The sequence below is a fragment of the Bubalus kerabau genome, chromosome 3, assembly GCF_029407905.1.
Source record: "Bubalus kerabau isolate K-KA32 ecotype Philippines breed swamp buffalo chromosome 3, PCC_UOA_SB_1v2, whole genome shotgun sequence".
Classification (NCBI taxonomy): Eukaryota; Metazoa; Chordata; class Mammalia; order Artiodactyla; family Bovidae; genus Bubalus; species Bubalus kerabau.
Window position 1 is genome coordinate 148,501,948 of NC_073626.1, and position 14,359 is coordinate 148,516,306.

The 14,359-nt window shown below is 40.1% G+C and overlaps 1 protein-coding gene across 23 annotated transcripts in view; it reads right to left on the bottom strand.

Annotated features, from left to right (window-relative positions):
- Positions 1–14,359, bottom strand: part of CMKLR2 (chemerin chemokine-like receptor 2) — a 79,308-nt gene that overhangs the window by 4,455 nt on the left and 60,494 nt on the right. For 10 of the 23 annotated variants that reach the window (XM_055573252.1, XM_055573248.1, XM_055573245.1 and 7 more), the window contains 2 exons: positions 11,856–11,918; positions 1,567–1,648 (listed from right to left, as the gene is read on the bottom strand). The exons of 5 other annotated variants lie outside the window; for them this stretch is intronic. The gene's annotated coding sequence lies outside the window, so the exon portion shown is untranslated. The remainder of the gene's footprint in view (positions 1–1,566; positions 1,649–11,855; positions 11,919–14,359) is intronic. 8 more of the 23 variants (XM_055573260.1, XM_055573251.1, XM_055573240.1 and 5 more) reach the window with 2 other exon arrangements.

Below are 14,359 nucleotides of genomic sequence, written 5' to 3' on the forward strand. Positions count from 1 at the left end.
ATTTAGGGACAAAAGGGAGACATAACTATAGAAGTAGAGATTTTGTATGACCCCCCCCCCCCCTTAGAGTAATGGAAATAAAAACAAAAGTAAACAAGTGGGACCTGATTAAACTTAAAAGCTTTTGCACAGCAAAGGAAACTATAGGCAAGGTGAAAAGACAACCCTCAGAATGGGAGAAAATAGTAGCAAATGAAACAACTGACAAAGGATTAATTTCCAAAATAAACAAGCAGCTCATACAACTCAATACCAGAAAAACAAACAACCCAATCAAAAAGTGGGAAAAAGACCTAAACAGACATTTCTCCCAAGATGACATACAGATGGCTAACAAACACATGAAAAGATGCTCAACATTGCTCATTATTAGAGAAATGCAAATCAAAACTACAATGAGCTATCACCTCACACCGGTCAGAATGGGCATCATCAAAAAGTCTACAAACAATAAATACTGGAGAGGGTGTGGAGAAAAGGGAATGCTCTTGCACCATTGGTGGGAACAAAAATTGATATAGCCACTATGGAAGATGGTATGGAGGTTCCTTAAAAAACTAGGAATAAAACTACCATATGACCCAGCAATCCCACTCCTGGGCATGTACCCTGAGGAAACCAAAATTGAAAAAGACACATGTATCCCATTGTTCATTGCAGCACTATTTACAATAGCTAGAACATGGAAGCAACCTAGATGTCCCTCAACAGATGAATGGATGAAAATGTTGTGGTACATAGACATAATGGAATATTACTCAGCCATAAAAAGGAACACCTCTAAGTCGGTTTTAATGAGGTGGATGAATCTAGAACCTATTATACAGAATGAAGTAAGTCAGAAAGAGAAAGATAAATATCATATTCTAATGCATATATACGGAATCTAGAAAAACAGTAATGAAGAATTTACTTACAGGGCAGCAATGGAAAAACAGACATAGAGAATAGACTTATGGACATGCGGAGAGGGGAGGAATGGGGGAGATGTAAGGAAAGAGTAACATGGAAACTTCTATTACCATATGTAAAATAGATAGCCATCGGGAATTTGCTGTATGACTAATAAACTCAAACAGGGGCTCTGTATCAAACTAGAGGGGTGGGGTGGGGTGGGGAGGGAGATGGGAGGGAAATTAAAAAGGGAGGAAATATATGTATACCTACAGAGAAGGTAATGGCACCCCACTCCAGTACTCTTGCCTGGAAAATCCCATGGGCAAAGGAGCCTGGTAGGCTGCAGTCCATGGGGTCGCTAAGAGTCGGGCATGACTGAGCGACTTCACTTTCACTTTTCACTTTCATGCATTGGAAAAGGAAATGGCAACCCACTCCAGTATTCTTGCCTGGAGAATCCCAGGGACAGAGGTACCTAGTGGGCTGCCGTCTATGGGGTTGCACAGTCGGACACGACTGAAGCGACTTAGCAGCAGCAGCATGGTTGATTCAGGATGAGGTTTGACAGAAAACAAAATTCTATAAGGCAATTATCCTTCAATAAAAAAATTTTTAAAAACGAAGTAGAGATTTTGTAAATGAGAGAGAACTATGAAAAAAAATACTTACTTGAAATATTTGGCAAAATGTTTCTTAGAAAAAAGTGTATTCTTCCAAGATGGACACAAGTAGAAACAAAACCTGAATATACCTACAATTATTAAAGAAATATCATGAATTAAAACATTTTTTTTCAGACTTTCCTGGCAGTCCAGTGGTTAAGACTCCTTGTTTACCAATGCAAAGGGCTTCAAAGTCTGATCAGGGAACTAAGATCCCACATGCCACATGGTGTGGCAAAAAAAAAAAAGCATTCTTTTTCATGTTATGAACTAGAAATAGTATATTTCTTGGTAGGACTTGTGATTAACACTCTAGGTATCCAAGTCTTGATGGACCTAAATTTTGCTATAATCATTCTCAAGGCTGTGAAAGTTTATTTTTTTTTAAATATTCAGTAAGTGCTAAATTCAAATGATTCACACTATAGGTGCAATTTCTATGTTCATAATATTTGCAGGGCTGACTCGAGAGAATCTAAAATTCAAGTACTTATTAAGTTCTTACCAAGTATTTTTATTTTATGGAACATGCAAAAGAAAGCAGATTAACATTTATGTGTGATGACTTTAACATCTTTATTTGCATCCATGAGCCTGTTTACAGAGAAGAGAAGGAGACACAGACATAGAGAACAGACTTATGGACAGAGCAGGGGAAGAAGCAGCAAGGAGAAATTGAGAAAGCAGCAGAGACAATATATACACTATCATGTGTAAAACATAGAAACAGCAAGCTGCTATAACACAGGGAGCCAGCCTGGCACTGTATGATGACATAGAGAGATGGAATGGTGGGGGGAAGGAGGCTCCAGACAGAGGGGCTATATATATAACTGTGATCGTTTCACGCTGATGTACAGTAAGGCCACTACAACAGTGTAAAGCAATTCCTCCTCTAATAAAAAAAGACTTCTGAACAAAAACTTTAGTACTCTGACTTCTTAAGATCTGGACAGAGTTCCACTTGCTTCCTTGGCTCACCACCTGGATGTCACAGGCAAGCACTGGAGATTTGACCCTATTTGGCACTAATGGATGTTCTGATTCTGCGTTTATGAATTCAAATATATTCATCAGAATTATGTCAATATGGAAGACTTTTCAACTAAAAGATATATTTTGGAACAAACTTGACTATGACCACTTAATCTCTACATTAACTTCCTGTAGAGTGCATTTAAGGGCCTAGAGAATTCCATGGACTGTATGGTCCATGGGGTCACAGAGAGTCAGACAAGACTGAGCGACTTTCACTTTCAAACTTTATTTTCTTCTGTGCTTTCTTTTTTCTTTCCTGCTAGCAAGTCTAGTTTCCTGGGCTAAGAAGACTTAAATGTCAATTTTTCAACCAAAACAAAGCTTATTGGGTACAATTCTAGCTTCATCAATTTATTTTGCTATTTCTATCTGTAGTATTCAAAATCAAGTAGAAAAAATACTAGTAGTTACAGTCATCTCATGGACTATAATCACTGATAGAGTAAATATATAAGATTTGAGAAAGTTAGAATGAAGAGGTCAGAACATCTTGTATTGCTCACAGCCATCTCAAGCTCAATTTGACTAACACTGAATTCATCATCTTATCTAAATTCATTTGAGGAATTTGAGCATAATAAACAAAAGCAATTCATTAGTATCTTCCCAAACCCAAACTCAGCCAACTTCTCTTTATTTTTCATTATTCAGCTCAAATGCCACCTTTTCTTGGGAACATGTTCTAACATTATCTCCCCTCAGATAATTATATTAATAATACTTAATAATAACTATTATCATATGCAGTAGTCAATGCCGTTGGGAATTTCCTAGATGCTAGGCATGTATGATCTAATTTGATCCTTGAAAAAAATTATATAAAGTGTATAAGTACTACTATTTTCCTATTTACAATGAAAAATACTGAAGCTTTGAAAAGCTTAGTGACTTTCCCAGTTTCACGGCAACCTATAATTGGAGTCAGAATCGAAACTCAGCTCCACTGAATGCAGATCCTGAGCTCTTAACCATGTGACATTCCCCCTCTTCTGTCACCCTGCTCTTTACTGTACATAACACATTACACTTTCATTGATTTCTCTTTGATTTCTGCTCTACCAAACTGTGAATTCCTCAAGAATGACTGTCATCTTTGGACCCCACAGTGCTTAATACAGGGCTTAAGTTGCTCTGTCGTGTCTGACTCTGTGACCCCACAGACTGTATAACTTGCCAGGCTCCTCTGTCTATGGGGATTCTCCAGGCAAGAATACTGGAGTGGGTTGTCACGGCCCCCAGGGGATCTTTCTGACCCAGGGATTGAACCTGGATATCCTGCATTGCAGGCAGATTCTTTACCAACTGAGCCACCAGGGAAGCCACGTTTTTGGTGCCTGTGACCTATTCTTTAGGCTATTAGCAATCCTGAAACCAAATGGCCTGGGATCACCTTACAAAACCTGAAGGAATGAGTAGATGGAATCTCATTCCCCAAACATAGAAAAGCCGTTGGAGGACCTGTAATTGCACATAACCACTATATTCACCAAGTCAGGAGATGTCACTGCTGACCATGCTGGGCCAGAATGGTCATAGGGTCTGCTGAAGGATGCCAACCACCCTTCTTCCCAGTTCTCTTGGGGCACGAGAATTACCTTGAGGATGAGTGATCTTTCCAAACAGAATCCCTTCTAACAGAAAGCCCTGTTCCAGAGAAATTGCTAATCTTCCAGAAAGCAGATGCGTAGGTTAGATGCAATGACCAGTTTAGGCTTGGAGAAAGATCTTCAAGAGGAGCTGTATACTGCCCAGCTGAAGCCCTCACAGGAAATATAAGCTAGGAATTCCCCTGTGACTTACAGCAGATGTTTTTGTGTGTTGGTGATGGTGAGAGGGAGGGGTGGGATGGAGAAAATAGAGAAGTAAGGCAGAATTCAAAGACTACCCTACCAAGTCCTTGGCTAGACAGTTAACCCTCGAGGACATATTCTTAATTATTTGCCTTGCTTGTATTGGGTTGGCCAAAAAATTTGTCCAGGTTTTCTGTAACATCTTACAAAAAACTCAAATGAAATTTTTGGCCAACCCAATACTTTGCTTTACAGTTTACACATGCCTCCAGATCGAATTAAGTTTCCAAACGGTACTTAGACCTATCCAAATATCTAGAGGCTAACTATTAGTTTCCTAGGGCTGCTGTAACAAAGTGCTCTATGTTCAGTAGCTTAAAATTACAAGTTTTTTGTTTCAAAGTCTGGAGAAAACTGTTCTCTAGGTGTAGGCAGAGTCATTTCCTTCTGAGGGCTATCAGTGACAATCTGTTCCATGTTTCTTGCCTGGATTCTGGTAATCTGTTGGCAAACTTTGGAAGTTTGGCTTATATACACAATAATATGTTTAGACCTCTTGATTCTATGCCAGTGTCAGGCCTTCCCCTACCCTCCTTCTCTTCTTATTGGCTGAATGAGGATGCAGTGATGAACCATCATATACCAGGGGGATGAGGAAAGTATGACGGTTCACAAGATAGAAGCCTGGGTGCCTGGATGATCTCATGGAGCAGTTTTTGCCATTGACTATGACGGGCTGGTGAGACTCTTGTTTTATAAGGAAATGAGGAACAGATCTAGAGTTGTAATAGACGTATGTGACTTGAGCAGAGTTAAATGACCTCTGCCCTTTATTTCATAATTTAAATGTCACAAGGGCAGGTAAGTTTAATGGGTACAATAGTCCTTGGGGAGATAATGGGATTTGGGTGAACCAAAAAACAGTGGACTTGCTTTCAGTGGAAAGCAGCTACTCAATTCTAGCCAACTGTTTCCATGTGGGAAATGAGGGCTTAGTGTTGCCAGAGTTTTGGATGAATGGATGAAAATTTATATGTATATATATATACACACACACACATATATATTTTAAGGTGTTTCTTTTATTTATTTTTTTTGGCCATGACTTGCAGCATGCTGGATCTTAGTTCCCCCCAGGGACTGAACCTGTGCTTCCTGCAGTGGAAGTGGAGAGTCTTAACCACTGGACCTCCAGGGAAGTCCCTGAATATCTGTATTTTTAATGTGAAAAGCTCCCAACTCCTAAACTACCGTTTTAAAACTAAATAGTTGTGGGTCATATTCAGCCCAGCTATAAATTTGTGACCTCTGGGGGAGGCAAACTCTTTGAAGACTCTTGAGCTTTTCAACAGTGAAGGAGAGGCGGCTATATGTTAAATGGAAATAGAAACTCTGAGTTGGCCTCTGAGAATGACTTGCCCCTTGGTGCCGTGAGGCAATCATAAGATTTAATGCTACTCAGGGCCTCTCCACAGACCCTCATTTTAACCTTCTCCAAATCAATATAAGAATCAAGATAACTCTTCTTTTTTCTAGGATAAAAGATGCTATGGACAAGTTCCTGACTTTACTGGGTTTCTGTTAGAGTTATTAAGGAGGACCCTGATAAGAAAGGCAAAACAATGGATCATTACCTAGAACCAGAGCCCTTCCTAGGAGCTGTAACAAAGCTCCTGGTTCTCAAAAGGGAATGATGAGTAAATTCCCTGATAATGACCCACACCCCGCTTTCTGCCGTCTCTGGTTAGACCACTATTTCCCTGCCTCATCACTGTTCTAATTCTCACAGCTTGGGCTTTCAACCTCTACCTGTAAGCTCTGCTCTGCCCCAAACTTGGACTCAACTATATTTCTTGTTCAAAGTGTAACTTGGCAGCCATCCTGATCCATGGTTCTATTTCTACTTCATTCTCTGGTTTGAATGACTGGGTTATTGCCTTGTTCCTAGTCCTTACTCCAGGTTCCAGCTTTGGATTGCTATACCATTGGTCCTCTAGAGAACACTGTTAGGACATTTCCATCATGCTATTCCTTTCCTCTCTAGGAAGATCCATGCTTCTCTCCAAACCTTGGTTAGACTATCCGCTTACCATCCCAGGGGTCAGTGCTCTGACACCAATTCCCATTGTCCGTCCCTGCCACAATCTACACCTGTGGATCTCAAACTGGGGACAACTTTGCCTCCCAGGGGATATTTGACAATATCTAGAGACACTGTTAATTGTCACAACAAAGGATGGAGGATGAGGGGGAATGCTGCTGCTATGTAGTGGGTAGGGACCAGGGATACTGCTAAGCATCCTAGAGTATACAGCCCCTACAACAAAGAATCGTGTTCCCCAAAAGTCAAGGATGCCAAAGTTAAGAAACCCTCATCTACACACACTGGGCTCAGTCTGAACTCCTTTCTTCTATCTCCTGCTGCTGAATCTGCTCTTTATCTGGGGGCACCCTCACCTTGGAGTCCTGGCTTGGCCTGGTCCACTCTACCCCACTAAACCAACTGCACTTTGTAGAGACTGCAAATGTATTTGATTTGGTTGAAAAAGTGTTAAAAAATGTATGCTAGATGTCAATGCTAATATTAAACATTAATAGACTTCACAAAAATAATTGCAATTTCTAGCTTCTTTGGAAAATGTATATTATCTGGTAATAACGGACCTGTATTTCCTATAGCAGCATTTGCATTCCTCTTCAGACAAGGGATGTATTGTCTCATTTGTCGTGGTCACCACTTCTAAATCACTCATTTATGACACTTTCCAAGATGCTGTCAATACTTGAATATGCAATCTTTGCTAACACTATGCCTTGTATATAGTAAGAGATAAAATTATTGAAAAAAGAAAAGCTATACACATGTGAGAATGCAAACGAACTGTATGATAATGCAATCTCGAGAAAATACCTGCAATCTCAAAGTAAAAATGTGGTCTACAGAGAAAGGATATTACCTTGGGCATTTCTGCCAATTTAAATTTAAGGGCCTATATTTAAGAACAAGTATTTTTAAACTTTTAAAAACTGATATTCAAGCAACTATACTCCAAAAAAAATTCTATTAAAAAAAGCCCCTGACATTCTGCTATATCATCAAACATACTGTTATACTTATCTGTTTATTCTTGGTAAGAGAGAAAGAGCAAAAAGAGATACAGAAAGAAAATATGGGGGAATTTTTCTTCAGTTTCACCATGTGTATACACACATACAGGGCTTCTCAGGTGAGACAGTGATAAAGAAACTGCCTGCCAATGCAGGACACACAAGAGATGTGGGTTTGATCCCTGTGTTGGGAAGATCCCCTGGAGGAGGAAATGGCAACCCACTTCAGTATTCTTGCTTGGGAAATTCCACAGAGGAGCCTGGTGGGCTACAGTCTATGGGGTTGCAAAGAGTTGGACATGACTGAGCACATATACATACTACATATACACACACACATGTGTATATTTAGGCACATAAAACTTCTTCTGTTTTTGAGAAGAGGAGATATGAATGAAGACTCAGATGAAACTGGAGGAATGTCTGAACAATTGAAAAAAACCCTGGCTAGGCAATAACCAGAAATGAAGATGCGGAGCAGGCCAACTCAGAATCCAGATTTAAAGGAAACTTTCACATTCATTAAACAGGAAAAATGAAACTGTCTTGGCTGGCCGTGGCTTTCCATTGAGACGTCATATATTTTTCTCAATTTGGAAGTGCACAAAACATCGCCAAGATGAGTGCTTTTGACTTGACTGAAAAAGAGGAAATAGCTACTGTATTTGTCTTAAACCATATGTGCTGCTGAAAAGCAAATAAATAATTCTGACTGAAATAAAGACAGAAAGATCTCCATGATCTTAAATCTTTTGAGTAGACTCTGAAGTGAGTGCCAAGCTGTATTGTGGACATGAATATAAAAAAGGTCTGCCTGAGTCCATCAGAAATGTGTGAAAAATGCTTGGTGTGGAGCAAAGTTCAGAGAAGCACCCCCTGAGGTTTGTGGTTTGGTTTCCAAAGAACGTGGAGGAGCATGTTTACCGCAGGGATTCAGCTGCTGTGGGGAACCAAGTTGTCACATTCCTGGGTTATAGTTAAATTGACACTCAAGTGACAAATGTCTACTTCTGGAGCACAGAGCAGTTTATTGAATTAAGCAAATTGGTTTCTGATCTATGCAGGCTTAATAGATGGTAAAGCTGAAACTCTTTCCTGAATAAATAGATTTCACTACAAGAGTCCTGGCAGAAAAAATAGTGATAAACATTCCATAATATCCAGATGATTTGGGGAAAGAACATCTGGTAGAAATGTGTATCTTTAAGTGTGGTTTTAAATGAGACTTGACTGTAGAGGGAAACATTTATTTACCTTGACAAAACACAAAGATTCCTTCTGGCAGAACATTTGGTGAATGCAAAGGAGTTTAATTTAGTTTCATATTGTTGAGTTAGATGGGTTGTCATGGACCACTGCAAAAATGTACACCTAACAGAATCTTAAGAAAATTTAGGGTCTAATCTGCTTCAGCCAGAGAGAAGGTTTTGATGTTGCTGACCATTGTCTGCCTGTGTAGAATTTCCCTTGTTGTCGTTGTTGTTTAGTCACTAACTCGTGTCTGACCCTTTTGCAATCCCATAGACTGTGGCCCGCCAGGCTCCTTATGTCCATGGGATTTACCAGGCAAAAATACTGGAGAGCGTTGCCATTTCTTTCTCCAGGGAATCTTCCCCACCCAGGGATCAAACCCATTGGCAGGTGGGTTCTTTACCACTGAGACACCAGTGAAGCCCCAGAATTCCCCCATTTACCCTGATAAAGAACTCAAGAATGCATCTCCTATGAAATGTATCTCCCATGAAAACCATAGGGAACCTTGAGGATATCTATATCCTGCTTCTGATTGAATGACAAAAATAAGCAGGAAGAATCAATGGACATGAGAGAGAAACTCTTTGGTGAAAACCCAAATCCATCAACCAGCAAACATATGTGATCAGTAAATTATATCTCTCAAAAGCTGTCTACTTAGGGAAGAGACTTTGTTCAAAAGCATGTGTGTGAGAGAGAGAGAGAAAGAGAGTGGGGGAGGGTTATTTGAGGTCATTGCTCAATATTTTTCACTCACTATCAAACATAAACAGTATACCACACCCCAGTTTGTTCTCAAGATGTTTGGCACCAGCAGAATATTTTGTTGCCCTTTGGAAAGATGACCTCTGCTTGGAAGGTGTTGGGACACAGCAGTATTTTATAAAGATTCCCTGTTTATTCACCCAAGAGAAGCAAGGGAGTTTTAAATGGAAATTGAAGGTTGAGTGTGATACTGATGGTTAAACGGTTATTGTTGGATTGCTCCTTTCCACCCCAAGCCCTGGCAGAGCCTATCCTTGAGTAAGAGGCATCTAGGCAATGGCACCCCACTCCAGGACTCTTGCCTGGAAAATCCCATGGACGGAGGAGCCTGGTGCGCTGCAGTCCATGGGGTTGCTAAGAGTCAGACACAACTGAGCGACTTCACTTTCACTTTTCACTTTCATGCATTGGAGAATGACATGGCAACCCACTCCAGTATTCTTGCCTGGAGAATCCCAGGGACGGGTAGCCTGGTGGCCTGCCATCTCTGGGGTCGCATAGAGTCGGACACGACTGAAGTGACTTAGCAGCAGCAGCAGCAGCCTATCTATCTGTAGCTCCCATTTATTCCTTAGTGCCACACATTAAGACAAATGTTAATATCCCTTATTAGGAAAATGGGCATATTAGGATAAGTGAAAGTGTTTTGGTTTGACTGGAAAAGACAAAACCAATCAAGGGAATGTTTTGGTAATGAAGGCCTTTGAAAGTCATGCTAGTTAAGGTTTTATTCCATTGTGAGTTAGGAGCAAATAAAACTATTTGTAATAGTGAGTGTCATCACTGAATTTTTGTAAAGATCGTCTGGAGGCAGTTTGGGACATATTGACACACTTGAGGTCAAAGATGGAAGGGCCCCTAGGCAGTGAGAGTTAGAACAGAGATGAGGGAGACATATTGGAAAGACATTCATTTAGGAAATGAATAGAATCTTTTAGGAAGCTTAGCTAAGCTAGGGTAACACTCACAATAACTTTTTACTGACTTGGCTTTGAAACTCAACCCTGGGTTTAAACACTAGCTAATTTCAAGGATTTCCCTGGTGATCCAGTGGTTAAGACTGTGCTTTCACTGCAGGGGGCATAGTTTGATCCCTGATAGGGGAATTAAAAGGCTTCCTAGGTGGCGCTAGTGGTAAAGAACCTGCCTGCCAATGCGGGAGATGGAATGGATGTGAGTTCGATCCCTGGGTCAGAAAGATCCCCTGGAGAAGTGCATGGCAACCCACTCTAGTATTCTTGCCTGGAGAAGCCCATGGACAGAGAAGCCTGTGATCCCATGGGGTCACAAAGAGCCAGATATAACTAAAGTGACTTAGCATATAGGGGAACTAAAAACCCACAAGTCATAAAGAAATGCAGGTAGGAACCCTCTTACACTGTTGGTGGGAATGCAAATTAACACAGCCACTATGGAGAACAGTATGGAGATTCCTTAAGAAACTAGGAATAAAACTACCTTAAGACCCAGCAATCCCACTACAGGGCATATACTCTGAGGAGACCATAACTGAAAAAGACACATGTACCCCAATATTTGCTGCAGCACTATTTACAATACTGGGACATGGAAGGAACCTAGATGTCCATCGACAGATGAATAGATAAGGAAGTTTTGGTGCATGTACACAATGGAATATTACTCAGCTATAAAAAGGAACACATTTGAGTCAGTTTAATGAGGTGGATGAATCTAGGGCCTATTATACAGAGTGAAGTAAGTCAGAAAGAGAAAGATAAATATTGTATATTAATACATATAAATGGAATTTAAAAAGATGGTAACAATGATCGTTCAGGGTAACAAAGGAGACAGACGTAAAGAATAGACTTTTGGGCTCAGTGGGAGAAGGAAAGGGTGGGATGATTTTCAGAGACTAGCGCTGAAACATATGCATTACCATATGTAAAACAGCCAGCCACTGGGAGTTTGCAGTATGATGCAGAGAACCCAAAGCCAGGGCTCTGTGACAGCCCGGAGGGATGGGATGGAGAAGAGGTGTGAATGGGGTTCAAGAAGGAGGGGACATAAATATACCTCTTACTCATTCATGTTGATATATGGCAAAAACCAGCATGATATTATAGTTATCCTCTAATTAAAAATTAAAAAAATAATAATAATTTAGAAAGAAATGGAGTTAGGGAAGAGAAAATTTTTTCTTTAGTTAAAAAAATAAATTGACCAAGTGGACATAAAGTGATACCTATTTTCACTCTGTTGGGATCAAGGTCTTTTCATAAAAGGCACTTGCTGATTGATTTACACATCTAACCCTCATGCTTCATTGGGACAGTTCAAGAGAACATAGCACATATTTGAAAGGTCAGTGCCTACTTACACAACAGTTGATTTGACGTTCCACCCAGAGGTTTATGTCCTGATTTGCACAATCTGTTAAGCTCTGTGGATTTGGGGGAGGAAAACAGAGTGAATGAATAACCTTAGGTTAGGGAGAAATTTTCAGGCTTAATTCTTTTTGCAAGACTTTAAGATAATTAACACATGGGTGTAATTTAAATATCAGACCACAAAGGGGTCTATTGCCTCTGGAATCAGAATACCTGACTTCAAATCCTAGTCCTATCTCTTCTGGCTGTGGATTTTTGGACAAATCACCTACTACCTTGAAACATCAGTTTCCTCATTTGCAAAATGAGAGCAGTAATAGCTCGAAGTCATAGCGTTGCTATGATGATTACATAAGGAAATCCTCAAAAAAAGGTTAGCTCAGTGCCTGGCACACAGAGCATGCTCAGTAATTATAGCTATTTATCACTACCATTTTTTAAGTGTTTCCTTGTGATAAAGAAAGCAAAGTGCTGAAGAACAGATGCTTTTGAATTGTGGTGTTGGAGAAGACTCTTGAGAGTCCCTTGGACTGCAAGGAGATCCAACCAGTCCATCCTAAAGGAGATCAGTCCTGAATATTCACTGGAAGGACTGATGCTGAAGCTGAAGCTCCAATACTTTGGCCACCTGATGCAAAGAACTGGAAAAGACCCTGATGCTGGGATGGAGAAGGAGATGACAGAGGATAAGATGGTTGGATGGCATCACTGACTTGATGGACATGAGTTTGAGCAAGCTCTGGGAGTTGGTGATGGACAGGGAAGCCTGGAGTGCTGTAGTCCATGGTGCCGCAAAGAGTCAGACACAACTGAGCCACTGAACTGAACTGTGATGAGAACTCTTAGGATTTATTTACATTTTTAATACTTATTTATTTAGCTGTGCCAGGTCTTAATTGCGGCACTCAAGATCTTCCATCTTTGTTGCAGCCTGAGGGAGCTTTAATTGAAGGAAGTGGGATATAGTTCTCTGGCCAGGGAGTGAACCCAGGCCCCCTGCTTTGGGAGTCTTACCCGTTAGATTACCAGGGAAGTTCCAGTTACTACCAGTTTAAGACTAAAAGCAGTACACAATAGAGGGTTAGAAGGAAAGTAGAAAGATAATGGGATTTCTTTATGTCACTTTAGGAGAAGAGTGAGAAGACTTAAGGAGAGATTTTAAAACTTGCTTTGTTTTGTGTGCTTTATATTATGAAAAATACCGAATCTGGACTGAGATCACACACTGTCAGATGTCTGTCCTCCAAAGGAAGTTGGGGAACCCTTGGGTCTAGCCCCAAATGCCAGTACTATCCCTATATCTGACCAAGAGTGGTGAGAAAACAGAACACTATAAAGATTACATTTCTCTTATTCTTTAAAAAAGCTATTTTTCACCTTTTATTAAAGATCTAGATCTTTATCTCGCTTTTCTCCAAATTTTTTTCTTTTCTTTTCTTCTTTTGCTGTGCCACATGGCACATTGGATCTTAGTTCCTCAGCCAGGGATTGAACCCTGCAGTATAAGAGCAGAGTCTTAACCACTGGACCACCAGGGAAGTCCCACTTTTCTCCAAATTTTGTCTGGAATCTGGGACAGAATCACCCCAATTAACAATGTAATGTTTCAAACCCTTGGTCAGAGCAAATTTTAAAAATGTTCTTCAAAAAGGATTTCTGTACATGCAAATAATTTTTTAGCAAGAAGAAGTGGGCACTTAATTTGGAAACTTTGATGCTAGAGGACTTCTGTAACTTTATTTTTGTAAGGCATATGACTAGCTAGCTATTGGACATCTGAATTGTTCGATTTATGTCATGGATATATCCATCCACATAAGCGATCAAAAGTAGAGCTTTAACCCTTTTTAGTGTCTTCTGGGCAATATTATGTTTACTGAAGAACTGATTTTGGAAGCAAAAATCACAACAAGGTACCTACCGGATTATAAAACTTCTCATAGATACCATCCATGGTTTAGTCAGTAAAAAAAAAAAAAAAAAAAAGTCAAACACGACTATGTTGGTGTGCATCAAAAATCTTTAACCATGACCTGATATCTCTGCAGACAAACACATGCTTCAGCAAAGTCAGGGACACACAGTAGAAGCTTGTGCTGCTGCTGTACCACACTTCTGTTTTCTGAAGCCTTCGCACTGAAGATGTTTTGATCTTAATCACATATTGCTGTGACACGGACAGAAATCTAGGAGAAACATCCAGTTTAGGATGAAACTGAACTGGCCAGCTACTACATGCTTATTTCAATTTTTATCAAGATATTTCCTTCTTTTAAAAAAGAAAGGTGGTAGTGCAGTGACTGAGGCTCCAAGCTCCCAATGCAGAGGGCCCAAGTTCAATTCCTGGTTGGGGAACTAGATCCCACATACCCAGCTGAGAGTTCACATGCCACAATTAAGATCCCACATGCCACAACTGAGATCTGGAGCAGCCGAATAAGTAAGTAAATATTTGTTAAAACAAATAAATAGCTAAGAAAATTAAAAAGAAGAG